The sequence below is a fragment of the Anopheles stephensi genome, chromosome 3, assembly GCF_013141755.1.
Source record: "Anopheles stephensi strain Indian chromosome 3, UCI_ANSTEP_V1.0, whole genome shotgun sequence".
Taxonomy (NCBI): domain Eukaryota; kingdom Metazoa; phylum Arthropoda; class Insecta; order Diptera; family Culicidae; genus Anopheles; species Anopheles stephensi.
The window spans coordinates 56,259,482-56,280,496 of record NC_050203.1 but is presented as its reverse complement, the minus strand read 5'-3'; the positions used below and the strand labels follow the sequence as shown (position 1 = coordinate 56,280,496).

Below are 21,015 nucleotides of genomic sequence, written 5' to 3'. Positions count from 1 at the left end.
CTTAGTGAGACAAGCGCTAGACGCCGCTGCCGCTGCCGCCGCCGACTGGTGTATTGTGGTTCGTTTTTATGCTACCCGAAGCATAAAACCCACTCACACACACACACACGGACATGAAGTTCCCCGTTCTAGAAGTTGCCCGGTTGCAATCGTTCCTAATGCCGCTTCTCTGGCTCTAATGCCGCGCTGCATGCGCTGCTGTGGCCCGCATTTTTCGATTGCATCGTGTTCATGGTTTTGGATTCCTTTTTTTTGTTGGACCAACCATTCTTCCTGTTGCCAGTCCACTCACCCGGTCAGTGTGTGTGTATGGCAAAGATTGTTAACATATGCTACCCACATTTGGACGAAAATCGTGGACAAGCACAGGCAACATGCCGTCGGTTTTTGTGAAACCGTATCGCACACTGGCCACTGGTGTTGGCTCCGTCAATGATCGCCATGCCATCTGAGGCTGGGTCGTGGGTGTACCCGTACCACTATCGCACATACAGACACACATCTATATTGCTCATATTGCCTCCCACCGCGGGAAATCCCCAGGAATCTCCACCCCTGCCTGCCGTCTGCAGCAGCTTCACGGAGGCCTCGTTACCCAGTGGCCAGAGCTTCTCGTCTTGTCGGGCCACCACTTTTATGTTGAGTGGGCTTTATGTTCGTTCACGTGGTGCTTGCTGCACATGTGCGTGTGTGTGTGTTTATATGACTTGAGTTCTTAAGTGAAAAAAAGCTGTTACTCACCCGCGACCAATACTCCATACAGCAGCACCAGCAGCGTGGTGTTGTTAGTTGGATTTTATTTCGTTCTTCCATCAAGCGTCCACTGCCATTATTGGCAGTGTGTCCCTCATCTGGTGTGCACATTTTTGAGTGTATAAGTTTCTGTGCCGATTCTCTGCCGTCTTGCCTTCCTTCCGACTGCCAGCTGGAAAAGGAATGATAAAACGCATTCCAGTGCAATATGGGGTTTTCGGGGTTTTGCCAGCGTTCTCGAGCAGTAAGAGTGGGGTATCGTATGATTTTATTTTTTTGTTGGTGCTGGGTTTGTTTGCTCTTATTTCCTTGCGAATGCGCCCGACGGAAACGATTTCTGTCCGGTATGGTATGATGGGTTAGCTTGCTGGCATGCATATTGGTGTGTGGGGCCCGGTTTCTATCTGTGATTTGCTGTAGAGGAAGTAAGTTGGGGAGAAAAATATTAGATTTTACGAATGATAGACAAACCTGTGTTGAGGTTTGTTATTTGTTTTGCTAGAATAGTCAACATTAACGTTTCTTTGGATTGGGAAAGGTTTTATATGGACAATCGCTAAGTACTGCTCAATCACGAGGGTTCAACATTTAATCTTCTTTACTTAATATTACTGCAAATTTGAAAGTTCCAGCGAAGTGGTGTAGTTTGGTGTTAATTCTAGAAAATTTTATTTAATTTTAATTTGTTTAAAACATGTTTTATAAAATTTTTGAAGAATTAAGTATTCATCGATTAATTACTAGAAAATGAGTCAGATTTTGAGAGTAATAATATAGATTTAAGACGCATGAATAATTTTTAGATGAATTTGATAGTATTTTAGATGTAAGATTAGTATTAAATGATTTGGAAATCCTATAACTACGAACACCGAACTAGGCAATACCGAGTATCGAATCCCATCTGGACCATCCCAATCAGTTCGATCTATTCAATATTTAAATGTTAAAAAGGGAGAAGAAGTAGAATGTTTTAAACTTAAACGAAACATGAATAACGTACTAAAAATAGGAAAACAATTTTAGTTAAAAACCTCTACTGTCTAGAAGAGTTCTATCGAGAGCAACTCTTTGGGTTGCAATGTAGCATTTTACCTTTACCTTATCTTTTAAAATATCTGCACAAAATCTAGAACAAAAAACACCACGATAAACATTTCACCATATCGAAAGGCTCTCGAGCGGATTTGCAATCGCATCCAGCCGGCGGGCAATATTGCACACACGGACAGCGACAGCGACCACGTCCATCTCATCCCGTGCCCATCGATCGACACACAGCCGTGTAGCCTAAACCTTCATGTGCGACCCCCGCAATCACCTTCCCAACCATTCCCCTCGAAAAGGTGGGTGGAAAACACGTGTGTGTGTGTCCCGAGAAATCTATGGCAGAACTGTTTTCAATTTCCAAATATGCAAATACCGTCTGACAACATAAAAACCTTCCAAGTCACACCTCTCGAACCATCGGCAGGGATGGATGTACCGACCCACGGTACACCCCAAGTGCCGGAGGAATCTAAAATCAATAACGTATATTTACTGTACCTCTGAAACTGTCTGAATCTCCTCCACCGGTCCATTGCGACGTGTGCTGGACCTTTCTTCAGCTTCTTTTACCGAATGCTGGCCGCTAGAAAATTCACCGATTCAGACAAATCAAGTCACGGGGAATCGATTGCAGCAGCAGCAGCGAGTGGTAAATAAAATACTCACAAATAAAATAGTAAAAACTGCACGGGAGACACCAGACCTGATTGCATATCACGTGGGCACGCCGAGAGCGTGTTTGCCGCTGGGTAGAACAAGTCGGTGCCGCTGTGCATACGATACGATTCCATTCATGCACCGCGATAAACGGCAGCTGAAATTGCACCGCAGCCGCAGGAAATGAAATGGTTTGGAACGACGACCCTTCGGTGCCACACTTGTGTCGTGTAATTTTGAGGCTGCTGTACTCCAACAAAATGGAGCAAAATACATATTGAACTCGACATATCGACGGGGGGAGGATATTGAAGGTTCTCGCTACGTAAAGGTGAACCGTGTCTTTAACGTCCTCTACTATCGGCCATATTGTTTTCCATCGAAAGGGTGACAGTTGAGCTGAAAGTCGAATCGAAGAAGTAGACAAAAAAACTCCAACTCCCAGACCTTCCTATCGAACACTGTCGAAGTGTTTAAAGGAACCCGGTAATCAAACGCCCATTTAACCTCCGTGCGTCACGGTGCTAAATGAATAGTATCATTACATAGTAATAGCTTCACGATCCACTTACTTGCCGGCCCGGGGTAAAAGGTTCACCCAACCCCCCCCCCCCCCCCCCCCCCCAACCAACAATTACCGATGGTGATTGTGTACGACCGAGGTTTTGGATTAAGTCTCGGGCGAGCTGTTTGCCTCTTCGGCGCTCGGGACGAAATGTGTCTAATTAAATCCATCAAACTAATTGATCTGCACCGTAAAGAGCGTCGTTGTGCCGGGGCGTGATATCTATCTAAGTGACGTCTGATTGAAGTGCACACAGTAGAAGACTGGGCGAGCGTTTTTTCATTGTTTTGCGATCGACTTATCAACAGAAGCTGGAACCATGGGTTGGAATGAATGGAAGTGTTGTTTGATGCAAAAGGGAAGAAGTCTACTTCTGATTAAAGAGGAATTCTTGAGAATGGCAAGGATTGAGTTACAAACAATACATTGACTACGATGTCTGCTTGATGGAGTTGTTACTGGGAGGGCTTTTGAATTAAAATAGTGGCAATTCAAACTGTAAAGGAGCTGATGTCATGCCGACAATCGCTTGACTCTTCAAGGGTCAGTTTCCAAGAAGAAATAACAATTATAAATCCTAGCTTTAAACGTGCAAATGATTTTACATCACAAAAATAATTCCAAATATCGTTATCATAATTGATAACTACGCTTCGCTTACACCGAAACGGGTTTCGCATCCAAACCAATCTAATGACCGGTCAGCTTACAACTCATTTAATAAAACTGAATCTTGCACCCGGATCCCGGATGACCCAGGCTATTCCGTTGGACCTTCCCCGAAAGGATAAAAATTAAACACTCCAAAAACTGGAAATTATCGACTGGACCGTTTTGTGAGCACTTGGTCCGAGGCCGTAGGTACTGCAATCAAAAGATAATCTAAATTAGCCTCCCCAAAACTCCCCGGCATTCCGACCATCACACGCACACGATCACGCTCGTACGCTGACCGCCTTTATTTGCCAAATGACCCACAATCTCATCGCAACCATTACCTTCCGGAGCTGGAGTCGAGCCTGGCGAGTACGGTGTGAAAGGAATTATCAAGTTTTCCTATCTCCCCAGTGGCCACCATCTCCCCCATTTACACATACCTTACTTGCCCCCGGACCGGTGGGATTTCACGTTTGTAATTGCACTGCTCCAACAGCGTCAGTTTGGTCACTTTTTGGTCTAAAACGCTCTGGTTACTCTGACGGGCGAATCGAGAGACAGAGAGAGAGAGAGCGTTGGAGTCTAATAAGCGAGGTTGCAGGAAGAAAAAAGAAAAGGGACACTACACAGTGGACACGGTTCGTATGTTCCACCGTTGGGTGGAAATGTGAGACCACCTCTCGTAAATGTCCCACCACCGTAACCACATTCGGCAGTGGCACCAAAATCAAGACGACAGCAAAGCTTGCAAAACGGACAACCGTCGAGAGGATTCGTTTCCGGAAAATCTCCACGGCCATTCCTCACCCGGCCGAGAACGCCCCCCCCCCCCCGGTCCCCCGTCAGCCCAGCCCGGCACGAAATGGAATGTTTAATTTTCAAATTTGCTCACCTCAACCGGGCGAATCCAAGGGTTTTTGCACCACCGATTGCTTAGGCACCACCGACGAGCCCACATTTCGACACGTTGTACCGGCCAGGCAGGCTCTAAAGGGATTTGCCCTTCCGTGGCTCCGCTACTCGGCAAAGGAAAATGAACAGCTTGGGCAGGGTGGCGCAGCTTCTCATTTCGGCTCTCGTTTCCAGTGGTGCCTGGCTGTGGTTTGCCCGAACGGTGGCCGCACAAAAGGGCGCCCGGGCTGGCCGGGCGAAGATAATCTGTGGGACGTTTTTGTGCAAACAAACGAAAAGGGAAAAATCGGTGTTGATTTCCCTAATCATGGGACGTCAGCGGACATGGGCAAACTGGGCTTTTGCAGTGGGTTTTTGGGAAAGATTTGCGCTGATTTTTTGTTTTCGGAGGGCTTTTTAAAGACTCGGTTATATTAACGAGCTCGGATGGTGTTTAAACTTTAGATCTTTTGTGATAAAACCTTCTCAGAACTTCATAAAACGACATGAAATATGAAAAGATTCCAATGCTTCAACAAACCTTCAACGAATTTAGCAGGAACTCGGTTCAAAGTGGCGTAGTGGCACTATAGTTCTTTGCCTCATAAATTAGCACAGAAGAACTGTGAACTGTGTATGACTTAGTTAGTATGCGGAACTATGCATGCAACCACCACAAAATGCTCTCGCGCCAGCCACCATTGCTCTCGTTCGCCCTGTTTGACAGCCATTAATTGCGTTCCCGCTAATGAGCTAATTAATTCGCTTTAATTTGTCCGTTTCTCCTGATAAAGTTCCCGTGCGGTCGGTAGGGCCGACAAAAACTAGGCCGCTTTTCACCGTGTCGAGAACGCAAAAGTGTGATGTGAAAAGATTCCTCAAAGAGGTAGAATTGAATACTTTTTAGCCTGTTTTTGTTGGTGTGACTCTTTAAGGTTTTGCTGTTTCTTGCAGTCAAATAAATTGTTTCCTTTATAGGACTTCGCCTTCGCCAAAAACTCGAACCGAAGTGAGCGACTGACTTTATCAACCCGAAAATCTTGGCTTTACACAATCTTTTACCAGCAATTAATCGACCTCAGGGCACACCCGGGACATTCGCGCGTGAAGCGGAGGCTTCCCAGAAATCCAATCCGGCTATCGAAAAGCTACCAGCGGCGAAACGAAACATCGGTTCGAGGCACCCTTCCAATGATGGCAAAGTTTTGTACGAAAAGCCCTCCCCCCAACTCGACTTGAACATTTGCCGATTGTCTTCGGCCCAGCTTGACAGGACAGGCTTGACTTTGCTGCATCGGTTTCCGGAAGCGCTTCTCCCGACTGTCCACTTGTACATTCAGCGACACTTTGGAGGTGGTACACGGGCATGAACTTCAGTGCTTCAAAAACTTGTGAAGAGAGCTTGTTTTTGTTGTGCCCTGGGTCCAGCACACTGATTGCGATACTACCCTTTGGCTGCCCCTCTACCGGCTACACAAATTTCCAATTCTAATTTTCCCCAGTCGCACTCGCTGTCTGACCTTTCGCTTGTGCGTTTGCTGCTGCGGCGTAATGGATGCGCCACCAGCTCTGGCTCTAGTTGGCATACTCGAGGAGAAGTTTGAAGTAACTTCTAAATAATCACCAACTACTCTCTTCGCTACGATACACAGACACCACCCATATGGGCCTCGATGCTGGTCGACGCTTGCCTTTCCTGCTCCCGTAGACTTGGACCAAGTTCGTTTTCTCATGCATTACAATTTTCATCCTTGCCTTGGACGCTCGGCCCAGTGCCGGGTGCTTCCAGTAATGTTTGATTGTTGCAATGTTGCAAACCGTCCGTTTGCTCGTTTGGCTTGGTAAACAAATTAATTGTGTCCTTCCAAAACCGTCTTCCGATGGCAGGTACATGCTTTGGGAGGAGGAAACACTTCACATTTCGGAACAGGCCTCAACCTCAGAACCAGCAGCAGCAGCAGCAGCAGTAGTAGTAGCGTAAACACTAAGTGATACATCACCAAATGATGGTCCTGCAGTGTGCGTTGTCTTGTTCTCGAAAGCCGAGCTCTGACCAGGAAGCGAAGGGCACCCTTCTTTGCACACTTCTGCAATAGGCAAATGGGCACATGCTGCAGTGTGGTGTCATTTGGGGTCGCAAGCTTGCAACGACCGTGCAGCCGGCACTGCTTACACAACCGCTGTTTGGTTTCGTGTGGAGTAATTTCGGTGACCCGGAGAACTCTTGGACTGTTTGCTTGGTCGGTCGGTCCTGGTGGCCAACCGGAGGGACTCGACTGGTTGGTTGGTTATTTTGTTTATGCAAATTAATTCCCGTTTTCCGCAGCACGAGCGAAAGTTTTGCCTCGGATGGGAAAGCCTGCGACGAGCAGGAGGTCGCTTCCCCAAAATTATCTGTGTCGCAAAAATTGGGCCCCGAACCCGGCCGTGATGCTTCGCCAAAGAGCCACTAAAAACGTGGGGAGCGGGGGAAACTTTTGCCAACCTTCACTACTATTCTACTCCCCATCAAAGGGAAGCGCACGGCGGTGTAAGAGTTTTTGGAGTTTGGTGTCGTCGAATCTCTGGCAGCAGGCAGAGGTACTTCGGTACTTCGGGGGCAGATGACGGTGAGCGAAAGGTGACGGTAAACTGTTTATCAATTTTATTTATCACGCCGTACCACCTCGCAGGGAAGAAGTGGAGCCCCAGGTTCCGAGATGTTAGTCCGGATTGCGGAAACAAAACTTCTCGTGACTAGAAGTCGATAGTTTTTTGCGGGAACGGGTAGCGGATAGGCTAGCAATAGCGAGAGAATTATGATCGTATGGTTTCTTCCTTCTGGAGGGAAAATAATTGCGAAAAAGGGGAGGCTAATCAAGAGAAGTAAAATATTTACATAATTAAATGAAACTTTCATTATTTGTTGAGGTACATTTCATTATATTAATTTGTTTGTACCCTTTAAATATTGATTTTCATAAGGAAGGTTTAGCTTTAAAAACAGGACTTTAAGTCATCGAACAAAATTCTTGGACAAGCCAAATCGGACTCCAAAATTATGCATAGTGACGTTCGGGCGTGATCCCTTCAATTCCTACTAACGCCCACTGTCCACAGATTTGCCCAACACACAGCCAATACTTTATCCTTCCCACAAACACTTGCCCTTCAACACCGTGAGCGAAGCCATTTTGGACCGGTATTAACGTTTCGAGCTTTACACGACCGAGCTGCTAAATGCTACTACGGCAACGATCACGACTTCCATCGGAAGCAAAAGAAGTCGCGACGCGGGTTTTTTTTCCTATCTTCGCCCCAGGCACAATTCTATCGCCAAGCCAAACCAACCAATTTCCGCCTCATCTTATCGCCCGTTTTTTCTCACTACCCGGTCCGTAATTTTTCCTTTTCCCATTCCACGTAAAGCCTAATCCTAATGGTCAAAAACAGGAAATGGTTTGAAAAATCGGTCACTTCTCGGTTTTGCTCAGGAGGATTGCCAAGCGAGGGGCTGGCTTTAAGGTTTCTTTGCGTCATGAAATCTTAAGTAGCACTGGCGAGCGTAAGATCCAGGCGCCGTAACTTCCCATTCAAATCGAACGAACAGCAGCAGTAGCGGCAGCATGATGGACGATAAATTATGCAAGCAAGCAGAATGCTCGTTATGCGAAACAAATAGCAATTGATTTGAATTTTCCCGTTGTTTTGCAGGCGAAAACACCTCCAAACCGTGACCGGGTTCGGTCGCCCTGTACCTGTGGATGCTGTACGTGAGGATGTACGTTGGCCCTGGACCCTCTGCGGGAAGGAGCGTTACCACGTCACAAAAGGAGGAGTGGAAAAAATTAAACATGCATCACGCCCCTAACCCTCTTTCGGGATGGTGGCCACTTGAATGTGGCCTGCAGCAAATCCCAGGTAAGTACCGGCCTGGCTAGCAGGGAAGAATGCATAAGCAGCCACCATATGTCATCCTGGCTATCCTGTTGCATCTGTTTAACAGACGGTAACGCTTTCAAATATTCTAATCTCAAAACTTGATGGAAATTGTCAACATCCGGTTTTTGTCGGTTCCGGGGGACATCCATCACGGGGAAGAACATTCGATTCGACGGTAATGAAAATGTGATTACCTTTTCGAAGCCTTAATCGAATGAACAGCCCAAGACCAGGGACGGCAGCACTTAAATTTCCATTCAGAGCACTTTGTGTGTGTGTGTGTGAGTGTGCCTTCCCAATTGATCACCAAATAATTCAATAATAAATGCCAACAAATAAATCTCTGTTCCGTGGCAATCGCTTTAATATTAAAAGTGAACGGTTTTGCAGAAGATTTAGCTTAACAGCTCACCCATTAATGCGCGACAATCCCTTTGCATGATAAATGAGTCACACACATCATAGCCAGAGGGCTCACCGGCTCACGATTACAGGGATGAATTGATGCCATGTTAATCGTTCCCCGTGCCGGACCGGACGCGTGCTCGTGTCGGGAAAGATGTTGCATCGTTGATAGACACCGATGGTCAGCAACGCGGATCAGCTCCAAAATCAAGCCGCGTCCCGTCCAAAAGTGACCGTTCGGTGACAAGCGATCCAATGATAAATGGTACGCCCGGCGGTTGGCATAGATGTCTGTTCCCGATCGTGCCCTATCGCAGTCATTATAATGAGCGACGGACAATGGAAAGGTTTTGCATCCTAAGGTTTTGTTTTAGTCCTTATGCTCAGACAAAAATGATGAATGATGTCTAGTGATGGTTGGGCAGCAGACTAAAGAACGACTTCATTAAAGGACTAGAAATCGCACCGACGGCCGTTTAATACTCTTTTTCCGCAACATAATTCAATCCAAGGTGACTTTGTGTCGCCTAATTTGAGCTCCCCCAAGTCTCGCACCTGAATGCGCGTGTCTGATCCCCGTGTCCCGTGTCCCGGATCCTCGGGGTATGCCACTAAAATACTCCTTTGCGAACGTTTTCGGTAGTGTCTTATCATTAACAGACGCTCCAAACACTGGTCCCTTAGCAACGTATTCCAGTGCCTAAATCCTGACACACACTCCGGCTGGTGGTGGACCACACACAAAATTGAACTTATTTATTTCGAATGCAGCTCGGATTTAATGCCCCTGACTCGGTGTCCCCCCAAAATCACCCACCCGCTTTGCACACACACACTCCAACTACAGCATGGAGCTAATTGTAGTGGATGGACGGTAGTCGGACTTCGTTCCAGTTCCTGGATCAAGATTTAATAACAAACGCCTGGCGCACTGCCAAATTGGTTCCAGCTTTCTCCCAAGTGTCATATCCGAGCGAGGGATGCTGGTTCAACGCTTACCGGCCAACCGTGTAGACCGTAAGTAGCGTCCGCTGCAGTCTAAAGTTGGGCATGCTACGGTGAAGCTTTCCTCATAAGCCAATCGGAGTTCCAGGACAAACGGGGTAGAGCAAAAACAAAAAAGAAGACACTAAAGTTTTTAGGACACCAGGACCAGGACACACACACGAAACCATTTTTGGCCGGTTCGTAAATCGGGTTCCATTTCTTTCCGGGAGTGTTTTTTGGTGCCCCAAACTTCACCTTCCTGGAGCTCGCTCTCACTCTCTCTCTCCTACTTTTGGTGGTTAATTCTTCTGCAACTCTTCCACGACCGTCCCGTCCCTACTGTGGGACGGTGCGAAAACTACGAAGTCCGACCAAAATCTCACCCACCTCCACGTATGAGGGACTGCAGACAGCAGAAGCGGCAGAATAGCAGGCGATAAGCGAACCGAAGCGATTTGTGAAAAGCGTTGTGCTTTTTCTGCTGACGGAAAAAAAGGGTCCCTATCCCTATCGTAAACTGGCGCTTCCGGCAAACCGGCAAACGGCAGAAATTAATCGTATTTGTGTGAATGAATTGTCCATGACCATGCAGCCGTTCAGCTTATTTTTTGGTGTCCCCCGGTTCCGAAGATCCCAACTCCACGTCCGGCGACTGCTGACTGACACCAGGGCGGAAAAGCGAGGGGGGGGGGAAAGAAAATCCTTTGCCCAACTCTACTCCATGCCGATTATGGTACCGGCGGACAAGCCGGAATCGTCCTCCAGTACGATTTGGCAATTGGTAGCCAGGGAAAACGAAATAAATGAAAATTTGAATCAGCCGCAAAAAGAAAAGCAAAAACCATCATAACCTTAGATAAACAATAAACAAAATACTGTACGGTTGGTCACCACCCAAACGTTCCCCCAGCAAAAAAAAAGGTCCAGCTAAGGGGAGACACCACACACATCGCTGTGCTGGATGACATATTCCGATTGGCAGGAGGGAAGCAGAGCTAGAGGCAGAACACGGGCAAGCTCTTATGCAATGCGAAGCTCTCGGGGTAGGGTTCGAAAGATGTTTGACTAACTTTTCCGCTCTTTTTGAAAATGTTTCCACACGAGGAAACATACATCCACTCGAAAAGCGCCCGGCAGATGAAGATCTGTCGTGAGGAAACAGAAACCAGCGCACGACACGATGATGATGATGTTTTGTTTATGCTTCCTTTGCTGTACTTCCTCCCGTGTGTCGCAGTGGTACAAGCTTCTTGGTGGGCTTTTTCGTGGAGCGGAACAACTCAAGAGCATCGGAGATGTCGTTGGAAATTGGAGGTATTCTTTCTGCGGCTAAATTCCCTCAGAATTGCCAAGAGCTTACTTGAGAGTATCGAACCGAACGGCGATACCAAACCGGGGAGGGGACTAATCTACCGTCGGGTGAGGTAATCAAGGGGAAGGGGACGATGTGGCCGACCATCATAAATCACTTCACTGTAGCGTGAGTTGCCGAGAAGCTTTCCGGGTATATTATTCCTCCTTTCACGCCCAATCGAGGTTCTGGAAGGATTGCTTTATTTGGACACCAGCTCACCGTAAGTGTTATAACAAATAAATTAGGCGAATCAAGAATTCCAAAAAAAGACACGTCCAACTCCCTTGAAAACTTGGTTTTAAAGCTTGAGGTTCCTAATCAATAGGTGGAATATATCTCCCCTAAAACTCGACTCAATTTGCCTTAAAGTGGATGCCACACACCTTAAGCCCGACAGTGTCCCGTTGGCCCGAAGTAATGCATCCCGGTACTGTTTGTTGGTACCGAGATGGCTGCAAAACCGACCGTCGTCGTACCCGTGCACAATACCATGACAATTTCACCTATCTTCCGTTTGCAGCATGATTTAATATTTCATGCGGTGTCTGTTGGTTTGGAAAATAGTTCAACATCGGATCCCCGCACACACAACCGTACTACACCTGAGCGAGTCTGAGTGACTTTTTGAAGCGGGTGGCATCCATCCGTCCGTGATTGCTTTCTAGAGCATCCCCAGCTTCATCCCCACACGCGCGCGCTCACTTCACCGCAACAACAAAAGATCCCTGGCCACCATCCATTTTTGCCCTCTCCATCACATTATCTGGTGTGTGTGTGTGTGTGTGTGCGGTGTTCATCTGCGGGAAAAACTGAGCGACTTTTCCGGCAGATTTAACCTGAAACATGCATGTTACTTGCGTCCTACCCCTTGTGGATGGGCAGGGTGAACTGCTGAAAAGTGAACCTTCCCGTAAAAGGATTACAGTGAACAATGAAGCATAAAGCACAATGTTGGGACAGAAGAATAGCAACAACAAAAAAGTGCCGTCCCGTGGCCAAGTGTCCACCTGATTTGAGCTTTCGCCCTTCTTTTTGCCAACTGATTTGAGTCAGAAAATTATGAATATTTTCGGGTGGAAAACCCGGCTTAGTAACATCATCGTTTCCCGGTCCATATTTCCGGTGCGAATCAACGAGCTGTGGTTCGTGTGTTCACAACTTTTCGGTTCACATAAGTGTTCCCCCAAGGTTTTTTGGGACGACTGTACGCGGTGGCACCCTATCCAACGATTATTCCTGGTGTCGGTTAAGGCCCGGACAGGGGATAATGATTGTGCCTTGCGTGCCTGTGAATGAATCAGACAACATTAGCTAGCAGCGGTTGAGAGCTGCCTGAGATCCCGATACCCGAGAAACGCGAACGTGAAATAATTCATTAGCAGGAGAAGGAAACTCTACTGCCAAAGTTATTTTCTATTGTTCCCCGATGGTTCTACTACAACCAGCGCTCCTCAGCATGGAAGTGGAGAGTTCCACAGCACATCGGAAGGATGCTGTCGGTTGTCGCTTAGTTAATTTCAAGATTTCGACAAAACCGCGCCACTCGACATCGGTTACATTAGGCATGCAGACTGTGGCACAGGAAGCTGGGGCACCGTCTTCTCACTTTGATTAGAAATAATTTGCTCCAAGTAAGGAATTTGCTCACTTGTGGTTTACAAATCTTTTAATGGTGTGTCTATACTCCCGGTACACGGGGGTGATGGGTGTCTTGTGGGTCTGGCAGATGACGGAGGTAGGGAAAACTTTCCTTAAGGAGGAGAACTTCCCGGGCAGCAAAAGCTCAAAGTGTGTGCGATACCGTTTGCGTGTACCAACATTTTTAAGCAAAAAACCACCAAAAACTCGTCCGGATCGTTAGCGAGCAATCGGTTGAAGGTTGAGTCTCGGTGAATGACAACGGTATTGTCAAGCAGGTTCAGTCCTACCATCGGCTGAACTCGAAAATCCGCTGTAATTACTTTATTATGCTTCTAATACAATATTCATGCGCCGAATCGAAACCTTAATCTGTTCACATTTCATCTGTGAAGCGGGAAATGAGTTTACTTTTGAGAAGGTTAACAGGGGACGGTGAGCGAGTATCGGAACAGGGTGGGAGGGTGTTTATAATCCGCTGTTACCCTTTGTAACCTCACGGATGGATAGCTTCACATGTTGCGGGGCGGAATGACGTATCATTTGAAGCTGGGAAATTATCAACATCACAGCCCGCCTGTCAGCCATCACGAATCTCGCACGTGTTTCGAATAGGCGGACAGCCAGGCTGATGTGTGGAATGGAGGAAGACAGATGAAGACAAAAAAGAACCATGAAACCTCTTGCCTCTTGCAAACGATCCTTCTTGTGTGTGTCTGTGATCTGCGCACACCACCGAACACAGGATCAAACAATTTTTGTCGAGGACACTGAAAGGATTCGAAAGCAAACAGCATCGTGAGAAAACAGCCGAACGCTCTCTACGACTTGTTGTGAGGTGTGAGAACTAGCGCGGGTTACCTTCATGTTATGATCCGCGACGCAGCAACTCTTGAGCCTGACGTGTAACGTCTACGGCACAGCAGGAAAGTGGGATGTCTCCAGTGCCCCCTCCCCCCACGGGTCAATGCGGTGCCACGCATAAATATGCAAAGAAATATAAACCCAGTACCCGGTTAAGAAGCAGCATCCCATTATATCGTCCACACACATACCGAGGGAGTAGCGAGGACGAACAGAATGGGCTAGCATAAGCCGCTGCGAGCACATAGTTCACCAGTGCCCGGAGCGAAAGAGCTGGAAGTATGTATAGAGCGAGAGCATGAAAGGGATTTAAATTAATGGAAACAATCCATAATTGAGCGGAATTTCTACCCCGTTTGTGTACGCATTTATCCAATTCTTCGTCGGTCCGTCATGCGTCGGGCGTTTTTTTATGCTGCCACGAATACGAATGTGCCAGCTGTGCAGGGGGGCCTGGTTACGAGCATCCGGAGTTCCGTTGTCCACCTACACGTTGACGGACCGGGGCTGGCTTACACACGGGCGAGGACCCTGGACAAATGTAACGCGGGTGATGAATACGGGTCGAAGGATGAGTAGTAGCGTAGCTTCTTTACGCTGTCCCAGCTGGACAGCCGTCTCGTTCATCGACCTCCACGGGGCCACGGTGAGGTAGCTGGGGCCCATAATTATGTATTTATGCCGGCAGTGATTAAGGGTTTAAGGGCTGGAGACAAATCAGACGTATCGTTGGATTTCCTAGAACAAAAAAGCTGCCGTTGGATGAGGTTAGGGTTTGATAAATTGAAGGGAGATACAGTCAATCGTATGTTTACTTACGCACTGTTAAAGATCTTCCGGTGCAATTCTTGCTGTCGGCGGTTGAGTGTCCTTCTCGGTGAGCCTTTTTAAAACGCTGAAGTACACACACAGGAGAAGAACTCAAAGCTTGCTTGCTCTTTAGATTAACTTCCACAATAATAGCGAAGGTAAACAGAGCCAGATCTCGCCCTCCTAAAAGAATGGATCCGTGTTCATGAGTTTTGAGACACACCGAACGGGTACATCGTCATCGGGAGGAAATAGACGGATAAAAGATTGTATTGGCGTGATTTTGGGCTACCACCACACCAGGGAACACATCACGTTGTTTCAATTTGACACATGCAATGGAAACCCAAAATGGAATTGTAACGACAAAAAAAAAAAAAAATCATGTTCTTATAAAAGTGTTCACATTAGGGAATGGTGTTCCAATGCAGAAAGGATCTGCAGGGGGACAAAGTTCAAGCGAGGGCACGTGGTGTGTGGATGATGGGCAAAATCGGGCACAAACGTGTTCGGTACGGTTTTATCGTTGTTGATCCTTTTTTTTTCTGCTGGCAGCGGCTGAGACGGCTGGACGACGTACGGAATCTGGAGCGGACGTGTGTGCCTGGCAGGACATACCGATAATCGCGCTGTCTCTGTCCGATGCACGCGCTGAATGTATAACCTACACGCACACATTCGCAATCCATCATTTCCATTTCCGTCATATACACACACACACACACACGCACGCACACACTGATCAGCGCAGGAGAAGAATGGCAAAAAAAAATCCCAAACGTCCGCGTGTGTGTGGTGCCGAAAGAGTCCTTTTTCGTACGGCACGAGAGAGAGAACGAGTGTGTTGTGTCTCTTTTCCTCCTTAAGGCATACGCTTACCTACAGGATGCTGCCACACAGTTGCACTCTCATTCTCGCACGCCACTCTCGCGCGCTGCTTGAGACAGCAGCGTCGTGAGCGCGTGTGTGTGCGTTCGTGCCGTTCGCTCTCTTTTGCACCGCATCTTGAACGCTCGGCGGAACATTTTATTTCGCTCTCTCATTTTGTCATCCAACGCGCTGGCGAACGGACGTGCCCGGTCCGCGTGTTTTCGCGACTACTGAAGTGTTCCATTTTCGAAGTGTCTCGTTCGATTCTAACCACACTTATATCTCGGTTCGCTACGCGCTAAACGTGCCCCCGTGGGGGTTTTAGGTTTTTAGTTTAGTGAAGTGTTTAGTAAATCAGTGTGTATATCGCGGTTTAATAGAAAGCACGAAAAGAACACTGTTGGAAGATAAATTCCGCACACACATCATGCTTCCTGTTGCTTCCAGATGTGTGCGAAGAGGGAAATGTACCAACCACACTCCAAGGCGCACGTGCGTTTGTTCGGCGACATTGCGTTTCAGCATCGTGCATCCTGTGTGTAAGTGCGTCACGAGAACGGTAGTGTGCGTGCCTTTATAATGCTACAATAAAAAAGAACACTACTCACTCAGTGCATTGTGCAGTATCCGCCGCATCTGAAGTGGAAGCTGGTCAGGAAGAAAAAAAATCCCACCACGCAGGCAGGCCTCCACTGGAACTGCTTTTACTTAGCGCCGAGTACTACGATGCCCACAAATGGAAATGAAGAGAGAGAAAGAAGAAGCAAAAAAAAACGTCCTGACGGAAGCTGTTACCGGCTCGTGGCTTACGTGGATGGCCGGAAGAGGGCGCCCGTGCTGCTGCATTTCTGGTCCTGTCTGGCCCGCTGTGTGTGACCGTTGCGAAAAAAAAGGGTGTGAGGCTATTTTTTTTACAACGTGTGCGAAACGACTACATGCGTGTGTGTGTGTTTGTAGAAAGGGTAAGAATTCGAGTTCCAACGTACATCCAGCAGCACGCGTCATCTCAGGACCACCACGTCCGGAAGAGACGGCTCGGTGTAAAATGGCTATGATGGTGGTGGTGGCGATGGTAAAGTATACGACGTCGTTGCGAATTTTGGGAAGGAATTTTGAACAAGCCGCCACCGTTGTCTTCGATGTGTGACGATGACGACGACGACTAGGATGATGATGATGCTGTTGCGCGCTCGCTTCAAGATGATGGCCCTCGACAACAGCAGCTCTGCCGTACGTCATCGCCATAATTTTTCGTCATTTCTTAGGACTTATGTCCTTGTTTTTTTGTGTTTTGCTTAAGCCAAAGGGTTTTTGTCATATGCACGCGATTACGCGGATGACTTTTTTATGAGTTGGCCTCTGCATTTTTCCCACAGAATTTCTCCGAAGAAGAAGGTAATGGTGGCATACATATTTTTTATCGTTTCCATATGGAACAATATGCGATGCTTAACATTTTCAAGCAGGCTGGGCTAAAAGTGCGCTGCTCTGCTCATTACTGGGTGGCTTGTTCTCCAAGTGCCAGCCAGTGGCAGAGTTGGACAAGTCGCGACAAGTTAAATTATATGAGGGATTGTGGTGCTGGAGTTTACATTCCGCGGAAGGAGCTAATTGAATATAGCTTGAATGTTAAATTAATGTCAAAATTCGCCAAAAGCTTGATGAATGCAGAGACAATTTTGCATGGTTGCTCGGATGGCAAATTTTAAGAATAAATTGAGGATTGTTAGATTATTGTAAGCAACTTTTGGGGAGGAAAAGCCCCTTACGAAAATTGTAATTTATTACTACAACTTGCGCTTACCTAAATTATTACAAATTCTATTAATCATCCGTTCGATTGTCTTACGTACCTGAAAATTCAATTACAAACCACACCGAAGTCAACTTCATTCCATGATTCATCCCAAGTTTCGAGTTCGGAGAATATGGATACAGCCCGCCGTTGAAGTGATTCACGGACGAAGGATCCCTAACGAAGGCGAAGAGGCGTGCCTGTGGCGCCTGCAGAAAAGGGACTGTGTAATTGATTTAAATGATTTACTCCGGGGAGTTTGTCGGAGCACGAACTATTTCCCTTGGCAAACTGCTCCTAGCGGGAATTGCGCACGGGATTTTCTCATCAAATCTCCCTCGTCCGGTGGTGGGTGTGGGAGGACCGTCTTCGTACAATACAAAACCACCAGGATACGGTCCGATTCTGACGTAAGGATGAGACACGTTAGGTTATGTTGACGATTTATGGGATAAAGTTCAAACCACTCCAGAAGCTGCCGTTAGTCTCCATACTTCGAAGCGCACACATACACGCACGCATATTAACCGAAGGTTGTGTGGTGATATCGATGACTTTTACAACATCCTTCAATTATTTCTAGTCCTTCCATATCAAACCCCTTCATCGGAGTTGACTACTCTCTACCGGCCTGGACAGTATAGTTGCTACGCGTCGTACACTTACTTTACTGGGTGGGATCTCCCTCCCGCTGTGACTGTGCGGTGAAGGAAAGGAAAGGGTATGTAGCGAGGAAAGGTGGCCTAGGGAATGTAATAAAAGAACGTCGTCCACTCACCACCACGCCCGGTTAGCGTGTGGTGGACGTTTGGTCGCAGCGAAGAATCCGATGCGAAAGCGAATTCGATACCGCAAACGATGGCATGGCATTGAGGTTATCAACATCCGCCCGCCGGAAGCGGAAATTAGTGTGCCATCGACCGCATGTTGCTCACGGTCAGCTGCGTTTCCGGTTCGCTTAAAGCCGCGCAAATAAATCCACGAACCGTGTGCGCGCATACACACACGTCTGAAACTTGGGCACGGGCTCGCACACGAACACAAATTCCGCATATAAATTTGCCATCCTTTAACCTTTAGCCGATAGAAGCGAAGAAGGCAAGCATAGTTGGTTGGCATGGCAACTATTATGTTCTCCTTCCTTATCCACACACACACACATTCACGTTTGGTCACTTTTATTTCGGGAATCCCGTGGCGAATTCCCGGCATGCTCTTCTCGACCCGTGGTAACAGATGCCTGCCAATTCCTTTTCCTTTCGTTTTGCCTCCTCTCGCACCAAAGACACAGGAAATGGCATTCCCCCCGAAGAGAAGAGAAGGAAAAGGTAAGGTTCGAGATGGCGAAAAAGAAATGGAACCCAAAACGAGATTTTTGCAACGGTTTGCCGAGAGCGGGAAGCAAAACGGAACCGGAAATTCGATACAGTCAATAGATAAGTCGGGTGAACCTAAATGTGGCCTACTTGAACAAGAAATTTGTTTCAGCTTCGATAACGATAAGCGCAAAGTAGAAGTGCGTATTTTTTTGCTGATGCCGTTACAAGAACATCACGAGGTTATTAATTATGAACGTACCTTCCTTTTTTTTTTTGAGGTTAGGTTTCGCACTCTGGACACATTTCGGTTAGATTGCACCTCTCTGCTGTGTGGGTAGGATAATTTTCCAGACCAGCCAGAAAAGGTCCTTAAATATTGCACGATCCCGGCCATAATTACATGCGAAGAATTACCACCACCACCACCGGCGATGATGGCAAACAGTGTCGTGTCCCGTCTTCTATCTCGTCCGGGTATATGGTATTAGCCAGAATAATCTTGGAATCGTATCAGGCGCTTCACAACGTGGGCTTTCAACGATGAACCGAAAAAGGGACCAAGATTACGTGCTGATGGACGCGCGCTCTTATGTGTGTGTGTGTGCGTACGAGAAAATGCGGACACAGTTTACTTTGGAGCAGAGCATCCCTGAACCCGGTCCCCGATCACACCGGTGTGTTTAAAGGTTCACGGGAAAAGCGTACTCTCTGCCGCCTGTTGGCGGTTTTTGGCGCTCCTGTTGACTCTAGGCTCCCACCAGGGCTGTGTGTGTGTGCGTATGCATGTGTTTGCCTCCGTCAAATATTTAATCAGTTGATTAGATAAAACATAAATAAATTGTTATGATGTTGGAACACACACCACCAGCGCGCGGCAAAATCACGCGAAGGCGAATGGCCGCGATGATAACGACCGAACGCTAGTGCGCGCGACCCCATCGCAAATTGTGGCACTGATGTGAGGTTGATTTGGCTCTTTCGAGAGCTATCCTAAAACCGCAGAACCATGTTTTTTTTTTCCTTTTCCCCAACAGAAATCGCACATTTTGTGGAGAACGTAAAATGGCGCAAATGCGTGTGTGTGTTGCTGCGGTCGTTGCCATTTGGCTGCGGTGTGGGAACATCTTTAAGAACCGTGCACACAAACATTGCCCGCTTTCATACTCTCTTCTCTCGTGTGGATTCGAAAGCAGCTGCTCCAGATATTCTTCCCTTAAAATTATGCCCAACCCGACACTACTAGTCCATGCCTGCTCCAGATTCACTGAGTATTGTTGGTTCGTCGTTTAAAACCGCCGCCCCGTACTAAGCCGGCGTGTACATCGGCGAATCGAGGTTAAATGGGCCTTGGGTTAGACACTGAGATTGTACGTTGATGGTGATGATGACGCTGGGAAGCAATGTGTGTGTGTGGGGCAACTTTTGGAGGAGGGTGATTTCAGCTGTGAGATAACGCCGAAACGATGTGTGTGTGTGTGTGTGTGTGTGCGTTCGGCACATCCAGCCAACTTCTCACCCCGCGATGATCTCGCTGGGAAAGGCGCGCTTCTTCACCTATGTAAATGTTTACGCCAATGAGCTCGCGCCAAAGGCCAGAACACACTGCCGGGGGGCGAACCCATTGAGCCGGGAGGCAGTTGGGGATTGTGATCTGCGTTTCTTTTCCATTGCTCCGGAATGCGCTGTTTACGCTATGTTGCTGGCTGACTGGTGTAGAGCATCATCTGAATGGGAGATAAGAGTTCGGGAGGGGTGGCCACAACATCATGATGCGCGGGGGCAAACACAAGTGTTGTTCACTTTTTGATACTCTCCAAATGCGTTCCATTCATGACGACGACGACGACGACGACTGGGGTGTAGAGGGAGAAAAGAACGCGATCATCCAGGTCTAAATCCCTCCAATTCTGTTCTGTGGGTGGTGAAAGGCGTAATAGTAGCATGTGGATTTGTCATTTAAATCCCGCGAGTCTCCATGAGCATTCTCTCCGCGTGCGTTCAAAATGGAGTCCAGACCTAGAAACTCCCAGAAAACGGGTGTTCGGTCAGCGGCAGCGTCTGTTTCTAATTTTGTGTGATTATGGCGAAATCTCGTGTTATCAGGCTTGTTTGTATATTTACACACTCACGCACACACACATAAAGGCCTGTCCAACTAACCGCTGGCAATGTTTGTCTGGCTCCCGTCTTCAATCCCCACGTGGACGTCCTCTCCGTGGCGGATTATTACTGTGCCTGCCAGGGCGTAATCTGATCGTTCAACTATGTCGCTTCACTCCGCGGGTGTCTTTGTCCTGTCCGGCCCATAAATGATCAAACCTCCCCCCCTTTACACATACACTAACTCCCCGTCTCTCTTTGTCCCCCGTTCGGAAGTGGCAGCGTAAAGCCTTGGGTCATCTAAAATCTAGAATCGTTTGTACTTGATCGTTGAACGCAGCAGCATCAGCAACATGTTTTTCGAGCATAATTTATGGTA

At 47.5% G+C, this 21,015-nt stretch overlaps 1 long non-coding RNA gene across 1 annotated transcript; it reads right to left on the bottom strand.

Moving 5' to 3' along the window:
- Positions 1–14,076: 14,076 nt before the first annotated feature.
- Positions 14,077–14,617, bottom strand: LOC118511254. Its single transcript, XR_004906133.1, has 2 exons — positions 14,562–14,617; positions 14,077–14,480 (listed from the first exon to the last, which is right to left on the bottom strand). It is a non-coding gene; the product is annotated as an uncharacterized LOC118511254 (long non-coding RNA).
- Between the last annotated feature and the right edge of the window lie 6,398 nt (positions 14,618–21,015).